This window comes from Apteryx mantelli, chromosome 1, assembly GCF_036417845.1.
Source record: "Apteryx mantelli isolate bAptMan1 chromosome 1, bAptMan1.hap1, whole genome shotgun sequence".
Lineage (NCBI taxonomy): Eukaryota > Metazoa > Chordata > Aves > Apterygiformes > Apterygidae > Apteryx > Apteryx mantelli.
In genome coordinates, this window is record NC_089978.1 from 193,308,563 (window position 1) to 193,327,886 (window position 19,324).

At 35.2% G+C, this 19,324-nt stretch overlaps 1 protein-coding gene across 5 annotated transcripts in view; it reads left to right on the forward strand.

Annotated features, from left to right (window-relative positions):
• FOXP2 (forkhead box P2) overlaps positions 1–19,324 on the forward strand; it is a 454,906-nt gene that overhangs the window by 148,821 nt on the left and 286,761 nt on the right. The window lies entirely within an intron of this gene.

A 19,324-nucleotide genomic window follows, 5' to 3' on the forward strand; every position in this document is an offset into this window, starting at 1 on the left:
GAAATCAAATGGAATAATTTGACAGGTTTAAGTCCATGAAAAAGCCAAAGCATTGAAGCAGATGGGAATACTTTTTATGCACAGTATACCCAGAAAAGGTGTCTGCCGGCTTGATGTTAAACTGCTAATTTTTTTACCAAAACTATAATTGTTGAAAATCCTATCATCATTTCCAGTGGAATTTTCATCGTTGCTTAAGGTGCTACTTCTCTCAAATAGAGGGAGTATTTTGACTTATGAGTAATGGATATACAGATTTTGTTTTCTTGGTGCTTTTGATGCCTTAATATATAGATCACAAGTCTCTTAAAATTTAATTTTTAAAAAAGTATAGTGTGGTAATATTTCTAGAGTGCATTGTATGATCTTCAAGATTAACTAAGGATGAGTTTATTCTTTGAGAGAATAATTCTGTGAAATAATGTAAAATAGGTTATTTCTTTCACAAGATTTTAATAATCACTAAGTGTTTTAAGTTTAAATATTACAAGTAAAATTACTACAGTAAGCACTGATGTTTCTAAAAGTATGTGATATGTGACTATGTGATACAGTACTAGAAAGATACAACTGCTAAAACCATTGTTACAAATTGATAGACTTATGGTCAACAAAAAACAAACACTGTTCACTGCACTTCTCTTTTATAAAGAATTGATGTAGATGAGTGATGTAGTATGTCCATGCTATTTTTAGAAATAAGATGGTATGTAGTAGAGAGCTAAGGTACAACAGATAACATAGACCTCTTACTTTTTTATCTGGATGACAATGAACTTTGGTCTTTTTACTTGCACTAGTGAGTTCATTGTAGCTAACTGGACTACTTGTTCAAGAAAGCAAGACACCTGAGCTTTAGTTTAATATGACAAATAATCTAAAACATGTTTAGAGTTGATAAAGCAAATAAAGATAAAATGAGTTAAAAAAACCCACAAAAATTGTTGCAGATGCAGTCTCAGTTTCACACCTTGAAAACACAGTCATTTAGAAATTAAATGTATTCATTTTGCTCTTTTCTTTATGTTTAAACAAAATCTGCTAGACTTCTTTTGTTAGACATCAATTATATATATTTTTTAAAGAAGGTAAATAATTTTATTACAAAGGAATATAAAGTGTTGTTGGTACTCAAGGATGGGATGTTTGTGAGGTTTCAAGAGTATTGCTTTTGAAATAAATTATGAATGAGCTATTTGAAAATGCCTTGCAAGAGAGACTTGACAGACTGGAAAATCATAGTAAGGATGGATTTCCAGATTAACTGTTAGCCAGAATACAAAGTTGATTGTGCTGATGTGATTAGTGGCAGGGGCAGTGCTGGTCAGATTCATATTTCCAATGTGATTGTGAATAAATCTAAGAAAATGTAAATGGTATTCTCAGTTTTTCCCATTTTGGTCATATTTTTAAGAGGGAAAATTACTCTATTGTGCTTATAGTCCAGAGCACTGGCACCAGTTGTGTTCTGGAGAGATATTTTCTCTTTGTTGTTGTTGCCATGCTGATGATTGCATGTGTATGGCCAAAGTCTTAATGCTCTCACAGCTGTTCCAGACTTAAAATTTCAACACTCAAGAAGCAAAATGTAATGACTGCCTAGATAGGGCTTCCCATCTTCCTGAAGGAAGTCTCTTCACCTTGTTCATCCCAAGGCATTCTTTCCATTCTTGGAATAGGATGAAAGAGTCATAAACAGCTTCATCTTTCTTTGGGAAAGACTAGAGGAAGACTCACAACTCTGCCACAAATCCCCATTTTAGCCCTTCTGTTTTCTCTTTTCTTCTGCATTCTATGAAGTGAAGTTCTCAGAAGGTATTGTGTTTCTGAGGAGACAACAGAGAACATTAGTTCAATTAGATTTTAATTATGCACATACAGTTTCCTTGTTTTTCCCCAGGTAAGAGATCCAAGACAATGAATCACTGCTTATTTCTATGTTGGGAAGTCTTTCCTATTTGTCACAGGTTGTTTTCCTTAAATCAGAAAGCCATTAAACATTACCACAGTTTGTGGAAGAAAATGCTCAGAGACCTGAAAGTCCTCCAGCATAGACTGATTTATAGAGAATAAAAGCAAATTTTATCAAGAGAAACATAAACCTCAACAGTAATTTACTTTGGATTTCTATAAAGCTTAAGGAAACCAAATGTGGTTTCCCTTACAAAATTATTTCCCAGAACAACTTACGTGTCATATTTTTCAGTATAGTCTCTTATTTGACTATATCTGAAGTAATTCTGAAACACTGGTTTTCATGTTACTGTTGCCTGTGTTTTCCCGTTATAGAGTAAACCAGCTACTTAAAATCCTCATTTTAAATAGAAAAAAACTGTAGGCAATTCAAAAAGCCATTCAATACAAGTAACTGCATATGGAATAAATAACAGTAGATCCACTTCCTAAAGATAAATGGGATCTTGAATAGATGGAATAGATGTTTGTTTGATTGCTTTGAGAGTTTACCTCCCTAAAAAGCTTATTTTAAATAAGTTTTGTGTTTAGAACTGGTGCTTCTTAACTGTCTTAAGACAGTTAAGAGGCTGATTTCTTCTGTCCCTTGGAAAATGCATTGTTGGATCTGGCAAAGAAAGAGATAGAGATTTTTTTGATGTGGGCAGTGTCATCTAGGAACTAGACAAAGTTCACTGTCCCTTAGGAACTGAGCCTGACAATTTTTAATGTCACCTGTAAAACAGCTATTTAGTGTAAATTGTTGTTGGTCACAGCCAACTGGAGATAGATTTTTATTGGTGATTTGAAGGGGAAAACCTTGCTTCGGTGTGTCAGATTTTTTTTACACAGTTCAAATATTTTCAGTTCAGATTTTCAGGGAACTTTTTCTGCTTTTTTTGAGCTTGAGTGTTCGAGGGGAAACAAAATAGGCAGTATTTTGATGCATATGGTGGCTCTTGTCCTGCATCCAAGCATACTTATATAGACTTGAGTACCTCTAGGAAAACTCAGTGAATTATGACTGAGCCAATGAAAGTTTTGTAGAAGAAGAAAATACTAGTCATGTAAAAATCTTAGGCTGCAAAGTTAAAGATGCTTGCTTTAATTTAGATAATATAACTTCTCAAGAATAAGGCATAGGAAATAGAAGTTTCTTCAGAGAAGTTGTTTACTTCTGTCATATGTATATATATATTTTTAAGTAACTATACTGATGTGAAATGGACTGTAATTTCAATTCATTGTTATCACACTTGAGGGAGAAAAGGAGTTAAATTTTGTTTTAAATTTATTGGAATTCATATGGATGTTTCTGTACTTCTCCAATTGAATTTGAAGCCTAATATGATTCTATGTTATTTTTGTCAAGTTAACATTTCAAATGAGAGCAGATTGATAGTGTGATATGACACAGGCATATGACCTATGACATATGTCTTTAATGTTTTGCAACTAACTTTGAAATTAGCATTTGTTCTCTGAATAGGACGTATTACAAGCAAGTTGGTGAATATTTAGCTTTCTTCCTCTCAAGACAGAAGCTATTTCTTACCTGGCCACATGCCATTGGTTTTGACTTTGTTTTCCATAAGGTGTAATTTTGTGACATAATGTAAATCCAATTCTTTCCTTCAATCACTTGTTAAAGAATTGAAACAACAGCACATCAGAAATTTCTGCTTAACCCAGTCAAAGGCTTTTAGTCTAGTTTTAGGTGAATATAGTGTTTTCCAGATTTGATCTTTACTAATTGTTTAATAAAATAAGTTGAGGATTTTATAATCTTTGCATCATCATTGCATGAGACCTTCCAAACTGGGATTTTGCCTCAGATCAGTTTGTCTGTACTGATTAGGTGTGTTAAGTGAATGATGGCATTATTATTTATTTTATTTTTACAAATGTGGTTGATCAGCTGAACTGAATTACCCCAGATGACTGGAAAAACATTTTAAGGGTTCAATTATGATAAAATCATTTTACATTAGTCTTTTAGAGCAGTAGTGTTGAAAGGAAATGTGGAAGGTAAGCATGCCTATTTGTAAAATCTTTCCTCACTGGAGAAGTATTAGACTGATTATTATCAATAAACTTCTTTTTAGTAGCTAAAACACATAATTGCTTAGCTGTAGAGTTACTGCAGTTCTAGGTATCTCCGATATCTAGATATTGATAGATATCTGTAGATAGCTATCTGGATATCTCCATCTCTCATTAATTTCTTACAGCCCATACACCAGAAATTTTCTTCCTTTCTCCTTTCTCTTCTTAAACTGCCCACCTGTCATCTGCAACAAGGAAATTGGAAAAAAAAATGTGGAAGTGTTCCTCAGCTGGTTCAGTGGAAAATTCATTGGCTTAGACCAAGCCACATACCATAGCAGTTTAAACTATGCTACTTGACTTTGCAGAAAAGTGGTTTAGAGGTGCTTATATTGTGCATTTTGCCAGCTCCACAGTGGCAGCAGGTAGCTCTGGTGTTAGGAAGGTAACAAGCAGCTGGGAAGAAGTGAGAGGGCAGCAGCACCCTTAACTGCTGCAGCTGTTTGCTAGTGAGCATATGGCCAAGCCCTTGGGCCGTTGCAGAACATCTCTGTACAGGTCAGTGCCTAAATCACGTGCTGGAGTTGAAGAACATACTTGATCCAGATGTTTTCTGTCTGAAGGCTGTCCTAATCTAAGCTTGATCTTAGCACCTGTTTATGTGCTTTTCTAAGAGAAGAGGTTCTATTGGGGAAGCCCAGCAGTTCTTTACTTTCTGTTATAAAAGAAAATGGGATAATCCAGTTAGTTTCATCAAATTAACATTTTTTTCTAGAATTTTGCATGTCTGACTTCTAGAAGAATGAATGCTTGCATGCTCTCTCTCTCTCTGTTTCCATTCTCTAGTGAGGGAGCAGAAGATGTATTGAGTACTGTAATTTTGGGATATGTGAGAGATGGAAGTCTGAGGAAATATTAATGTAACTGCAGTCTTATCGTTTATATTATTTTAATTTTACAATTCAGAAATATTTTTAGTTGAAGGTATTTTAAATTTATTTGATCTATTAGCCTTGAAAAAGCTATATATTGGATTCATTGATGTATTTGATAGGACAGTGTTTTGAACTCTTTAAGTTATGGTCTTGAATATTCTGTCCAATACTTTAAAGACCCCAGAAGATAGAACTTGTGATTTAATTATGCCTTTTTCATTTTGCAAACTTGACCTCTGTTCCCACCTTTGAGACAGCAAAAGACGAAGTACCGTGAGTAACCAGTGGTTGATATTAAGAAGGTATCTCCCATAGATATTTTAGATCACAGTAAAAGCCAGTCCTCAGCATGGATGTGAGACTTTACCAGAAAAACTCTGTCCCCCTGCTTGCCCAGCTGGCAAAGTTACCTGCTCTTTTGCTTCTTTAGACACTGTGTAAAATTCCCTCTCTTTCTTTGGGGGCTTCTGCCCCCAAATCTTCTCATTTCTAGGTTAGTTCGAGATAGCTCTGTGCAGAAGCACAACACAAGGATACTGGCCTTTGTAGACTGAGGAAGATTTTTGTGAGTGTCCAGTCTGCTCTTCTGGATGATAACTCTAATATATAGGATGTTACAGGTTGTGTGGTTTAGTTATTCTGGAGTTCCTGGTGTGATTTTGTGTGTGGAAGCCATGAGGGAATAAATGCTGTCTTTTATAGGAATCCCATGTTTGACAGAGTTGTTAGAAACTTTCAGCCATTGAGGCAAGTGATTCATGTGGTAAATAAAGTGTATTGACCATCTATAGTAAAAAACGTTTGTTTACTGCGTATTTTGATTGCCTTTGCAACTACCAATTTTACAAGCAAAATACAAAGCTTTTCTTGTAGTTACAGTTTTAGGTGACTTCTTTATTACATATTTTGGATTTGTTTCTAGTGTTAGACGTATAAGTTTTTATTATGTGTTAATACATAGAAACTCCAAATTAAAGTGTAAGGTGACAAATACTGAGAGTGATTTCTAACAGGCCAGATGCCCTATACTCATCCTCTACCAAAAAAATCAGATACCTGCAACTACACAGGAAGTCATCAAGGAACTTTAATTGCATGGTGCTTTGATATATTTTGTATTTGCTCATGTGCTGTTCATTTCCCTTAATCCAATAACATTGCTAGTGGTTTGCACTATGGCAGTGGATGGCTACTTGTCTGAAAGCCCGCCAATTATTATTATAATAGGACTGTAGGATGAAAGAACAGTTTCTCTATGTTCAAACTGTATAATAATATAGGAATGAAAGGTATGTTGTTTAATTATTTGTTTTTGCCATGTAGTACCATAGTTCCTGTTAAATATGACCTTTAAATGGCCAATATAACAAAAGAATTAAAAAACAACAAAAAATAGGCTGGACCTCATTTGACCTTTCTGACGTTCAGTCAGTTAAAAGGTTTGTAAGACGTTTAATTACCAAATGGTATGATCATTATTCATCTCATCATTTGATATATAATGTCAAGTGAATTGCTTCCCTGGGGTGCACTGTGTTTCACAGATCAATAGATTTAGTAAGAGCTTGAAGGAGAGCTTTAAACATTCATAGAAAAGAAGAAAAAGTATATCCTCCTTGTAAAATGGCTTATGTAGTTATTTTGTGAGCTTTGAGGAGCTATTGTTTTATTTACTTCTCAGGAATACAGAATCCTGTAACATAAAGGCTTTTATTAAAACATTTTAAACCTCCTTATTGAAATTATACTGTTTCTATTTTATTTTCTTTTGTACATGGGCTTAATATAATACAGTAGCTTTAAAAGTCTATCCTGAGCATCTCCACTGTATTGTAGATACAGCTTCATTCAAAACTGTTAAAATAATTGTGCTTATTATAACAGATATTTTGCTTTGACACAGCACAACAAACATAGCGTGACAAAAGGATGTCTAAATCCACTACACATGATTGCTTGAACTGTTCTTTTTTATTTTTTTTTAATTTTGCATTTTTAAATAAGTTCCATTAGTTTTAACTGAGGGCTTTTTCTTTCATTCATTGTGTTTTTTGAGGATATTTATGCACACTTGGAGAGAAAACGATAAAACTTGTTCCTGATTGGCTAATGTAATACATATGCTTTTAGAATAATTTCCTTATGAAGTGATTTTTTTTATTAATTACACACAGGATAATTGCATGTAGGATACCTCATGTTACTCATGCTTTTCCTGGTATATTGTCTTACACTCGTTCAATATACATGAGCCATTGTATAACAGCAAATATTTGACAATACCTCTCTGATCCTTCATCTCTGATGGAAGGGTTTTCCAGGTGACTGTAGGAGATTTGTAGGAGAGTTTGGGCACTAATATTTGTTGCTATTTCTTCTGTAAGTTTTAGCTGCTTGATAAGCTGTCTTGATTGACCAGATGAAGCAAATGCTTCTCTGCTTTTACTTCCGTTTGCTTAAGAAGTAAGGAAATAAAAGCATGTTTCCCCATACTCTTATATTAATGAAGATACACCTTTTAGCTTAAATTTACCCCTTCTCATCAGTCCTGTGCCCATCAGGCAACTAGGGAAAATTGTAGTTCAGCTGAGCACATCAGCATTGCTGTGGGACAGAAACAACATTTACTGGAAAATTCTGCTTCCTTATTCATCTGTCATTTATAACCCATCATCTATTCAAAGATTAATTTGAATTGTGAACAATAGCTAAGCTTCCTTAATCCCTTGCTCTTGCCTTTTTCTTGAGCTGCTGTGTGGTGACGGAAAGGCCATAACTCTCAAGCCTCTTACTCCTCAGGGCTTCCTCAAGTAACTCTCATAGGGAGCCTATTGATACTGGAGCAAGGAAATTCTTACCTGTTTTTGAGAACAACATGGAAAATATGTCAGGAGACTTTCAGAGTCTTAGATGTTTACTGTGTGGAATTTGTGTAAATGTAAAATCTAGTTTGTCTGGGCTCTTTGCACCAGCATTGTTCAAGGTCACATGAAGCTGTGTGAAGTGCAGGAAGTGTATCTGAGGTTTCATTCCTTTGTTTGCACTTGCAGCATTTTTCTGTATATCAGCAAATCAGATACTACCAATTTCAGTAATATGTAAGTTAGCTGGAAGGTATGTTGTTCTTTTTACCTATTTCGTTAATATCCCCTGCACTGTCTTTCTTTGCCACTTCCTTGAGTTACAGGAAAATTACTAATTCAGTCGTTTGCTTTGCTATTTGCTAAATGACATAAATAGATTCCATTCCTTATGGAGACCTTTCTCAGTAAGGAGCTAGAATTTTAAAAGAAACTCAGGAAATCTGCAGGTTTTTCTGCTGAAGTTGAGCATCCAAAGACCTTTTTGTCAATGAGAACACTTGAGGATGATTAGAATAATTAATATTGGAGTTATGTCGATGCATCAATTGTTCTGATGATACATTCGTCTGTGCCATGATTTGACAAGGTTTGAGCCATCAGGACTCAATCTAGAAATGTATACATTTAATTTTAAGATGCTGGGTAAGTGTTTGGCTGAATTGTGATGTACATTTTGCATCTCATAGGACTGCATGTATCAAGAGTCGTATCTTCCAAGGTGTTCTAAAAAATTCTGTCACTCTTCATTTGTTGGCATATGCATTTATTTGCCTATATATTTACTGCTTAGGTCAATATAATATGTATTTAAAGTGTGACATCTATTTTGGATAAAATATAATAGAACTATTTAATTTCAGCATCATCTCAGTGTCATAGTTTGGCAGTGCTGTGAATGTTGAGGAAAAGGGTTGACCAGTGGCAGAGTGTAGTAAAGCATCAAGAGAACCATGGCAGTGATCAGAAATACCAGATGTTTTGATAGTATTTACATCAAGATAGTGCATGGGTATGAAATGGGGGTAGTGAAACCTCAGTGACCAGTGAGCTGTTGCACTTCAGGCAGATATTCAAATTTTCTGTTAGAAATCCAAGCATCGTCTCAGACTTCTGAGTGTTTCTTCAAGTACGGAATGCATAAAAGTAAATTCTCAGAAGGAAGAGCATTTAAGAAAATGTTTCAGTTAAAATTAAGGAATACCTGTGCATTTAAAAAATGCATTGTGCTACTGTCTTTTGTTATCCTTCTAATCGTAGGACACGGTTTCTTCAAACTTTGTATTTAATTAATGTTGAACTCTCATGCAGAGAGCTGTGTTTGATGAAAATGTCTAATTATAACTGTGCCATATTTATTACTTTCCGCATTGTAATGATAATATAGTCTGAAAGAAGACCAGGTCGCAGTTCAGGGAAACTCCTAAGTGGATTCATGATATCGAAGATGATGCAGTCAGGTGTCATTGGTCCTGTACAACTAAACTGCATGCAATAATGAGATTAGCTGCAGCATGAGGAAGGCTGGGTTTGCTAAGTTCTGCTTTTGAGACAGACAGTGTTCCTGGGAGGGTCTGCCATTACCTGCTGAGTGAGAAACAAAGCCCCCAAGGTTCCTGAATTAGCACTACCTTCATTCTGTCATCCCTTGGCGACAGTGGGAGGGAAGCTGAGGCAGGAGCAAAAGGCAGAGGCACTTACCCTGGAGTCTGTCCTCACCCTGTGTAGACACTAGAACTCAAAAATTCTTCCAGCCTTTTCCCAGGAGCAAGGAACAAGAATAGTGTGAGTCATGATATTCCCTTTAGTCCTGATCTGAACTAAAGGAATCGTTAAGGAATACATAAAAAGGTCAAGGTTCAGAGGACATAGTATCCAAAAACCTCTGCCAGATATGATAGTAGAATTTATTCCGTCTGATGCTGTTCTGAGCTGAGAGGCAAAGTTCAGGAAACTTCATGCACTTATTTAGATAAATTGTGACATTGGCATAACTGAGCTGGATTATGACTTCCCAGTTCCAGAATGGAAGTGCTAGATGGCCCTTCGTTCTGGCTGTTTGAAGCACCAACTAATGGAGTTTGCAGTATGTGACTTGCATAATTGGAATCAAGGACAATTAGGGCCCCTGAATGAAGAACTTCTAGGACCCCACTCTTTCACATTTCAAGGAGGAAAGAATCATGACAGACCTAAAATTCTTGAACAACTTCCTTCACAAATAAAGTTCAGGATAGATACAGGGAAATCATTAGGTTTTGCAGATAAAACACATTATAAAAACCATTACTCTTTCTTAATGTAGGAGACCTTTTTTTTTCAGAAGATAATTTTAATGATTTTGGTATATGTATCTCTTTAGATATTCCTAAAAGTGTTGGATATGTTAGTTGTAGTGTTGCAGCGTGGGATGGTGCAAGGACATGGGTAAGACCAGTTTCTTGGGTGTCTTTGTCAGGCAAGAAAGGTTTTTTTAACACGTAACTCATGTTAATACACTTCATACACTTAAGATACACAAAGGAGAAAATGTTCATAATGATGTTTGGAGTGGCTGCATTTTAGAACAATATGAATGTTTTGTTCCTTTTCAATCAATATTTTGTTTGGGATTCATGCAGATACAAGCTTTGAGATTTTTCTCTCAGAAGACAAGATCCTGTAACTAATGTCCGCAGTATCTGCTCTTATGTTACATCTGCCAAGTCTGTAATGTCTATATAGAATCCATATCTTCTTCAGTGGTCCAGTGTTGGAGTTTAATTATATGTTTCATCTTTAGAGGTTTTCCGGTGGCCTGCACTCAAACGATTTTTGATGAGCATTGCAATCTCAGGATAAGAGAAAAGAAGGGAGGAACAGATACTTTTATAGTCCATAGAATAAATACAACATGTGCCAGCTTCAAGAACCAGAAAGTTCAATCAGAGAAATGTTCCAGACAAATAATACAGGAAAACAGAGGTTTCATTGAAGTAACATTTGGCTGATAGGAAAAGTTGTATCTGTTAAATTAAATGTAGTTCCAGTCTTCATCCTTCACAATGTGTTGGTGATGTCTGAAAAATTTCAAGTCTTGTATATGAATGTGCACTTTACTACTGGATTTTTCATACTGCTAAAAGTTGTCTGTCTTCTTTATTCCCGAGCAGAAAATTATACAATGGCATATGCAAAAAAAGTGAATTAATGGAAGTAATATTATACAGAATGGTAGTCATACATTTTTAAAACTTACAAGGTAAGAAGTCTTAATATTTTCCCTTTAAACCAGTAATGTGCATTCATTGACAGCCATACGTACCATAATAAGTGATATAAGTGAAGCTTATATGGTAACTAAACTTTGCAATTAAAGTGCACACTTTTGGCTTTTGTGGAAGAAAGGATAACAAGACTCTAGAAACACTGGTCTTCTCCAAATTGTATCTCAAATTGTATCTGATTTGAACTACTTGTTCATCCTTTGTTTTGCTCTTTGGTTAAAAACTACTGTTGGGAATTCCATAGTTGTAGAACTGTGACTTTTCCCCATAATTTTTATGTTATCATACCTGGAAATTGGCTTCTTTCAAAAAAAAAAAAAAGTGTTGTACAGCTACAGTGTAGATGTGTGTGTTGAGTCTGTCCTTCTGTTTTTCTGCAATTATTTGTATGCTTATATCTAAGAGTAAATTTACAGCAGAAAGCGTTTATACTATTTATTTATTTTTAGTAATTTATTAAATTTCAAAGCATTTGTTAATTGAAAAAGCTGTGGAAGTATCTCCAATTAGCTGGAAGTGCAGGATATAGCAACACCTAACATGACGGGACTGAATTATAAACAAAATCTTACACGGATTCCCCTGACTTCTCCTTCTTTCAAAAAAAAAAAAAGAAATCTGCTCCGGACCTGATCATGCAAATAAGACTTTCAGAATTATGGCCAATATAATTTATGCGATGTTGTCTGCCCTAAATTGTTTTGCATTTGGGAGGAACAATCATTTTGTGTGTACCCAAACCAGAAGTGGCTTTAATCTTGCTGTTTTGGAGAGCAGTAACTGTGTAGTTGTTACAGTACGATCTTTGGTAGGACCCTGCAAATCCACCTAGGACACTGACTGTGTACTTACTTGCTGAAATCTATGTTGCTGTGGTTTATGGGTGTCTACATGGCTGGATTAACTCTAGATTTGATATGCTTGTACATCCTGAAGATGTATCATGATTTCTCAGAAAGCCTGAAGCATTGTCTCTGAAATTTGGCCTCCTTCATTCGTTTCATGCAGTGCATGCTCTACATGTTCCAAGTACTGATATACTCTGTATCTTAGCCCATAAAAGCTGGGCTAAAAAATTACTACCAGTCAGCTTTGAATACTATTTTTTTGTGTAGTAACCCCCTAAAGATCAACTCCCTTTATTATTACATTGTCTGTTAAACTGTGAGAGAAAGCAGAAGGTATTGTCATATTATGAAACCTGCTAGCCATGGCTGCTCGTTGTGGGTTCCCATCTTTGGGACATGCAACCCAACCAGTGGGAAACACAGGTTTATAGAAATAATTTGCACAATTATAGTTTCAGCTTCTGTTGAACTATTAGATAAAAATCTACATTTACATAATTTTCTTGTTTACTTTTTTAATGAAGACTTTTTGTTCCTTTTCCCACCATATCCTCCTTCTCCTGCAAAGTAAAACAAAACAAAGCAAAACAGCTCTGGCAATTAAAATAAACTATATATGACCTAAAAGTTATGGGAATACTGAGATCACCAGAATTTCTGATCGATGTAAACTAGATTTTCCATCTGGAATTTATAGTCACTTGAATTTGATACACTAATATTGGAAGCTTCCCAAACTGGGGCTGTGTACCAATTCTTAGTTTCCCCTGCCATCACTTTGAATATGTTTGTGGGGAGGGAAGGGTTGGGAATATTTTTCTTCAAAAATGTAGTCCTTACTCAGGGCTTGTAATTAATTAGTGTTATAGAACCTGATTTATTAATATAATCTCATGAGGTACAGTATCCCTCTCAGGTAAGAGTTATGTGTGTCAGTCCATTTTAAACAGCTGGTGTAAAAAGTTTGTTTTTCTGCCCTGGAGCAAGTATTTTTGTCCCAAAATGTCAATAATTTTTAATTGGAAACACATAAAACTGGGATAATATTGTACATAATTAGTCAGATCTAGAATATACCTTCTCTTAAAGTAAAATCACTTTTTTTTTAGTAACGGTTGTATAAGAATATGAATACATAAAAGAATTCATAACTGAAAATAATGCCAAACACTAAGAAATACTTTTGGAAAAGTATCTCTTTATTGGACTTTAATACATGATACAATCAGGAGACTCAAATAAAAGGGTCAGGTTTCTGTGTTCATCTGTGAATTAGCTGGTTTCACTATAAAAGCTGCTTCTGCTTTTCTACTGATTGTGTGTTTCCCAGCCAGTACTGCAGGTATTCCAGGAGCCGCTCAGGGATGTGTTACTGAGTAGCAGTCGCTGTCCTCTCTATAGTGAGCTGGGATTCAGAAACTCTTGCAAGACATGTCTACACCTGTGATACTGGAGTTACAGAAGCGATTAATTAATTACCTGTTTACTCTGGTTCTCAGGCAGGTTTTACAGCCTGTGCTGTGTTCATCCTAGCTGTGGCTCCACAGGTAGCAGTGCTTGGGCTGGCTGGTTTCAGTCTAAGCCAGATAAGCAAGTGGGAAATGCAGTCACAACGGTGCAGCGCCCTTGGGTCTCAGTCTGGGTCTTGTAAGCAACATGGGAAATTGCCTTTGATTTAACTTGCCTATCCTCCTGTTTTCAATCTGTCATGTTGCTTTTAGGTTGCCTCTCTTGTACCTCACTTTCTGCCTTTGTAGAAGTGAAAATAGAAGTGAGGCTTCTAGGGGGAAGTGGTGCAGCTGTTCTTCTATATGAGATTTCATAAAGTTTTTTTTAACTGAAATCTGTTTTATTATCTTAAATTGAAAGAAGACTGTTTTACATTTTATTGCCACTCAAATTGTTCACTAATTTTTCTACTGTTAATCAGCCAGATTAATGACAGTTTGTGTAGGATGGCCTAAGATAGCTATATTGAATGTGATGACTCATTGTGTTGTTCTTGATTAAAAAGTAGGTAAAATGGTGCTGCAAGGAAAATGGACTAAAGTTTTTGGACTTTGTTATAAGCCATTAACATATGGAATGATGGTTCTAGTGGTGGTAATTAGAATAAGTCGTAACATTAAAAGTAAAACCTTATGCTAGTGCTAGGCTCTTCCACCTGTCTGGATCCCACCTGTCTGATCTGTGTTGCTTCTGATCCCAAAGACTTGGGAAAAAGTAGCAGCAAGGAGAAAATCCACATGGGAACGAATAATTCTGAAGTGAGCATAAACAGAAGCATACATGTATGTAGCAGAGAAAGGGGAATAAGTATTAGCCCTCTGAAAGAGAAGATGTTGTTCAGGATAGGGAGTACAAGAGAAATTCAGAGTGCAGAAAAAGCAGGATGGTTCTTATAAATGGTATGACAATGAAAAGAGGAATGATGTAAGGCTGGAAATGCTCTGGTGAATAAGTGTGTAACACTTCTGACATTTGTGAATTAAATCAAGAATCAATCTAGTAAAGTTCTGTGAAGAGTGTGAGTAAAACCGATGCTGAACTTGTGTCCTGCGACACTGTTAGTGATATTGACGGTTAGACTATTTTAACTTCTTTGCATTTTGCTGGTTTAAGATGGTTCCCTGTTGGTACAAAGTAAGTTATGGCCAGGAAGGCAAGATGTAACATTTTTGCATAATATTTTGTGTTATATTTGGTAATTAGAGTACAAGATTTCTAGTGTAGTATGCAATGATATCACAAAGGATTAATTTTCTTCTGTGTTTTTATTACATATTTGTTATATTAATAATATTCATAATAATAGAATCCAGTTAGAACAAATACCAGGCAAGTGTGACTTAGTGGGCTGAAATTCCATTGCGAAGGTGCTTACGAGGTCATAAAGCAGGAAAGCAAAGCGTGGCTGCTTTGTGTAGTCACTACAACATCATGGTGGAAATACAGGCACATAATTTAGGATTTGTGTTATATTTATTTTATTTTTTGCACACATGTATGCAAGTCTTGGATTCATGCCTGCCTCAGGCAGATATTTCATATTTATCTTTATTTATGTTTCTGCCTCAGCAGCTTCCTTTTCTCTTCCCTTTTTGCTTTTGATTCTCTCTCTGAAGACCTCCTTTATCAGTCCTCAAGATGGTACCAGGGAAGATAGAAGAAGGGTTTTCCCTGTTGCCACGCTGTCATATGTAATATATGAAATGCATGCATAGGTGCAGGTCACATTGCAGTGCTAGCTATGATAAGTGTATACTCTAATTAAGTTTTGCAGTTTTTAATTTGTGATTGATTCTTCAATGGGTTGTAGCATTGCTACTGTAAGTGGACTATCTGATAAAAGTGGTGTCCTTCCAACATTTTTTTTTTAATTGTGAGCATATTTTTCTGAAAAAAGGATGTTGAATATTAAACTGTTAAATTAAATGTTAAAGATTTCTTTAGCTGATTTTGCTTTCCCCATTCTTTTTTTTTCTTTAGTTTCCAGTTGAAGAATCTGCTGTGAAAACAGTGTTTACTTTTTGAATACGTGTGAAATTCAATTCATGGTTTCACCATTTCTTGTGTTATTATTGTATTCTTTAGTTCGTATAATGATGTTGTGGCTCTTTTTTATGCCATTTAATTGTACAGCAATATTTGGATATGAAACCATTCTTATTATTAAAGTTTAAATTATAATTTGAATTCAGTGAATTCAAACTTAAATTAGCAAAGCTGTATATCTCCTTTGTGATACCATTAAAGATTGTGAAAATTCCTATATCTGTAACTTTATAGTCAGAGAAACTCATTAGTTAAATAAATAAGGTGGATATGAATTTCATATCTATTACAGAAGCATAAAAGGGAAAGTCAAAATACATAACAGGCTTATATATGAATGACACGCTCAGCAGTCTTCTTATTGATAAAGTAAGTGCACCAAAGATAAGTATAGCTTCTGCTACTTGTTCACCAGAGATACGGACTCTGGTGAACAAGCAACAAGAAAAAAGCCTTCCCCACTTGTGGATTTGTTAAACACACTGAATATTATGTCATGGGTCTACCTGTATGCTGAACACAAGATTCAGTGAATGAATGAATACCATTCTGTCACTTAAACCTGATACTCAGCATGCTTTTGGCAGTAATGCTGTGTAAGATATATGCTCTCTTCTGTGATCTAATTTTGATTTCATACTAAACAGCATAATGAATGAAATGAAATGAAGAGGTTATATTACTTGTCCTGTAACAAAACCACACCATTCTTTACAAGCAGCTGTTATTCTGTTGAATAAATAAGAGATGACATAGGTGCACTGGAGTATTCAAAAGCATGACTGAATTACTGAGAGAGGAGTTATTGTACCTGAGCTGATGACCACATACCCATAGCAATTGGAAGTACTGTGCTATATTAATCCTTGCTAAAACTCTATTTGAATTATTGCAATTAAATTAATTTGGTTTATCATGTTCTGTTGCTGCACCAATACCAGGCTATAGTTTGAAAACAAGAAAAGGGAGCTCTTTATGCTAAGACTTATTTGAGATCATCTTAAGTTGCTAACAACAGATATTATGATGTAATAAAAGATTTTATTTCCTTTTGCTTTAGATATGCTATTTAAAATATACTGATTAATCTTATTCTTAATATTTAATGTAGTACTGGAAATATTTTTATTTGCTCTCTTTCCCTCTTTATCTTTCTATGAGAGTTTATCAGTTTGAGAATTCTTACTGCTAGACTTGAACACTGAATTCCTATGTTCTTGTGGCTTGACCTTCCCTGCAGAAAGTGCCCTGCTGTGGAATTGTCCATCTCCTAGGCTACCATAGCCTAGATTTGCTATTTTTAACATACTTTTGTAAGGAAACAGAAGTTTTGTAAGTTGATGCGATCATCATACTATCTGTCTGTCTGTTTGTCTCCCATAACGATTCTTGGACCTGTTGGCCAATTTAAGACAAATTTGATGGAGAAATAGAGGCCTCAAAGATACTGATATGCATGAAAACAGATGGCCTATATAATGGAAACACCCAAAATAGTACCTCTGCTGCAAAAAAGGCTGCAGCCTAAGAATGTCCATACTGTTAATTATAAGTTCTGTTGATCAGAGAACTACTTAGGTTTTTGTTGTTGTTTTGCTTTGACCCAAAATCGTTCATTTGTTCACTCATTCTGAGTCCTACTGCAGTACGGGTGTAGAACTATGTAACAGGCTCATGGTATTTAATAGAATTGTATTTGAAAATATTAGTTCAGAGGATTAATCCTGGGTTAATTCACAGGCATCCCCACCCCTTCAAATACAATTTAGTTCATGTTTTACAAAGAATGACTGCTGTTGCTTTTTACTCTAACATTAAATCATGAAAACAGTATTTTCACTTAAGTTTAGAAAAAGAAAAATTTGTTGGAAGATAATTATGGGCCATTTCTTTTCAGAATTTCAGCCTATATTAGTCAGAAGAATAAAAAGTTTGTAAATTAGGTCACTTTATGTGTCTTTACAGGAGAGCATACATGCTACAGAGAAAATGCATGTTTGAAAGACATCCAGTCTATTGATAGAAACATTCTAGTGATCGTGGTTCATCTCTAAAAGTTACTTTTACATGAAGTGCTCTATATTATTTAACACATTGCACTTCAATTTTGCAGCTTAGTTTTGGATTCTCTTAAACTTCCAACATAGTAGTGTACAAATTCTAGGATACTATAACAATAATATATATATAAAAATAGTAAACATCAATATAATAGCCATTTTATGCTCATTATATTGAAATCTGCCTTTAGAGCCCTAATGCTTTTCAGATTTTATTGTCCTGCAGTTTTCTGGGGTGGGGTGCAGGTTGGGTTTTGTTCTTTTTCGTTTTATTAGATGTCTACATTATTTAAGCTATTATCAATTGCATTAAAGATTTTGGTGCATGAATAGAAGACATGTCAGCAAAGAAAGATGTTAGAGATGGTTTAGGATTTGGGGACAGTATTTTAGCTGTATTTTTAGAGAAACTGTCAGCAGTAAAATGGTTAACAACTGACTCCCCCTTCCTCAGAATAATATTTCTAAGCAGGATATAATCACTACTTTAATTTATATGTAATTTACAGGTTTAGCAGTGAAGAAGGTTAGATGAGAGTGAGTTCAAATAAAAATTTACTCCTGAACTATTATTTTTGGTAAAAGAGTCAGAAAAAAGTGTAATTCGTTGGAAAGAGAACACCTGAGTGAGTAGGTTAGAACAGGCATGAAATACTGGTTGAAAACGAAGCCTTCTGCTATGAAGGAAGTTTTTGGAAGAGCCTTTTCTTCTTATCGTCCTGAAAAGTTGTAGGAGTCAAATATAAATTCTTCATAAAAATCCTCAGCACTACCTCAAAGAGTAGAAAGGATTTTATTTGGTCAGATAACTGAAATTTAGGAAGTGACTGATTTTCCCATGCATTTCACAGCTATGTAATCTTAGTTTATCTACTGTAGATTTGTATAGATTTTTTCATAGGGGCTCTGCATTATTTTGTAGGCTGGATGGCAGTAACTAGTGAGATCATTCAGTTTGACATTTATTCATAGATCAGCTTTTGTCTACAAGGTACCATCCAAATTACTATTATTTGTGTATGTCTACCTTGAATTCTGGCAAAAAATTCATCTCACCAAATCTATATATACACCTGAGCTACTTATAAAGATGCTTTTTATGGACTTCAGAGAGAAATGTGTACTTATGAGGTTTAATTCAACTGATGACCTGTAATAGTTATCTCTATTAAAAGAAGATGAATTGCCTCCAGAATTGCTTCTTTCTCTCTGTTAATTTTAAGGGGAATTTAAAGGATTGGTTCAGATATGGGGCCAGTGCTGCAGGAGCTTAAAGTCAGGTGAGATGAATTCCACCCTGAATACCTTCTGTCTCAGAATACTTTTGTATGTTCTAACTGCAAGTCTTGTAGACCTCTGCTGAAATTTTGAGGAAGCTTAGCATTTATTTACATCTAGCTACCATAATGGTAGTCATGTCTGACAACTGATGAAAAGAAGAGTATGTATTTAATGGCAAACTGCTTTTTTTTTTCTTCCATTTTGTGCAGCTTGGTGAAAAATACTTTGTGGCAGAAATCCATGTCCTTAGAGTGGCATTCAGCTTTCCTGACATGTTCCCCCAATTCGCAGTGTCATTGCCTGCATCCCTTCCAATTCCAGCAGCAAAAGAAGCACAGGACCTAGAGAACCAGCTCTACACTAAATAACGCTAAATAACAGTGTCAAGTAAACCTGGTTCATCTTCAAAGCACAGTCTATCCAGTGCATTGATGGAACATAGGTCCTGGGGAAACAAACAGTGTGGAACCTAGTAATGAAGGATGGAGGAAAGGTCATGCAGAGGAGGTTGAAATGGTG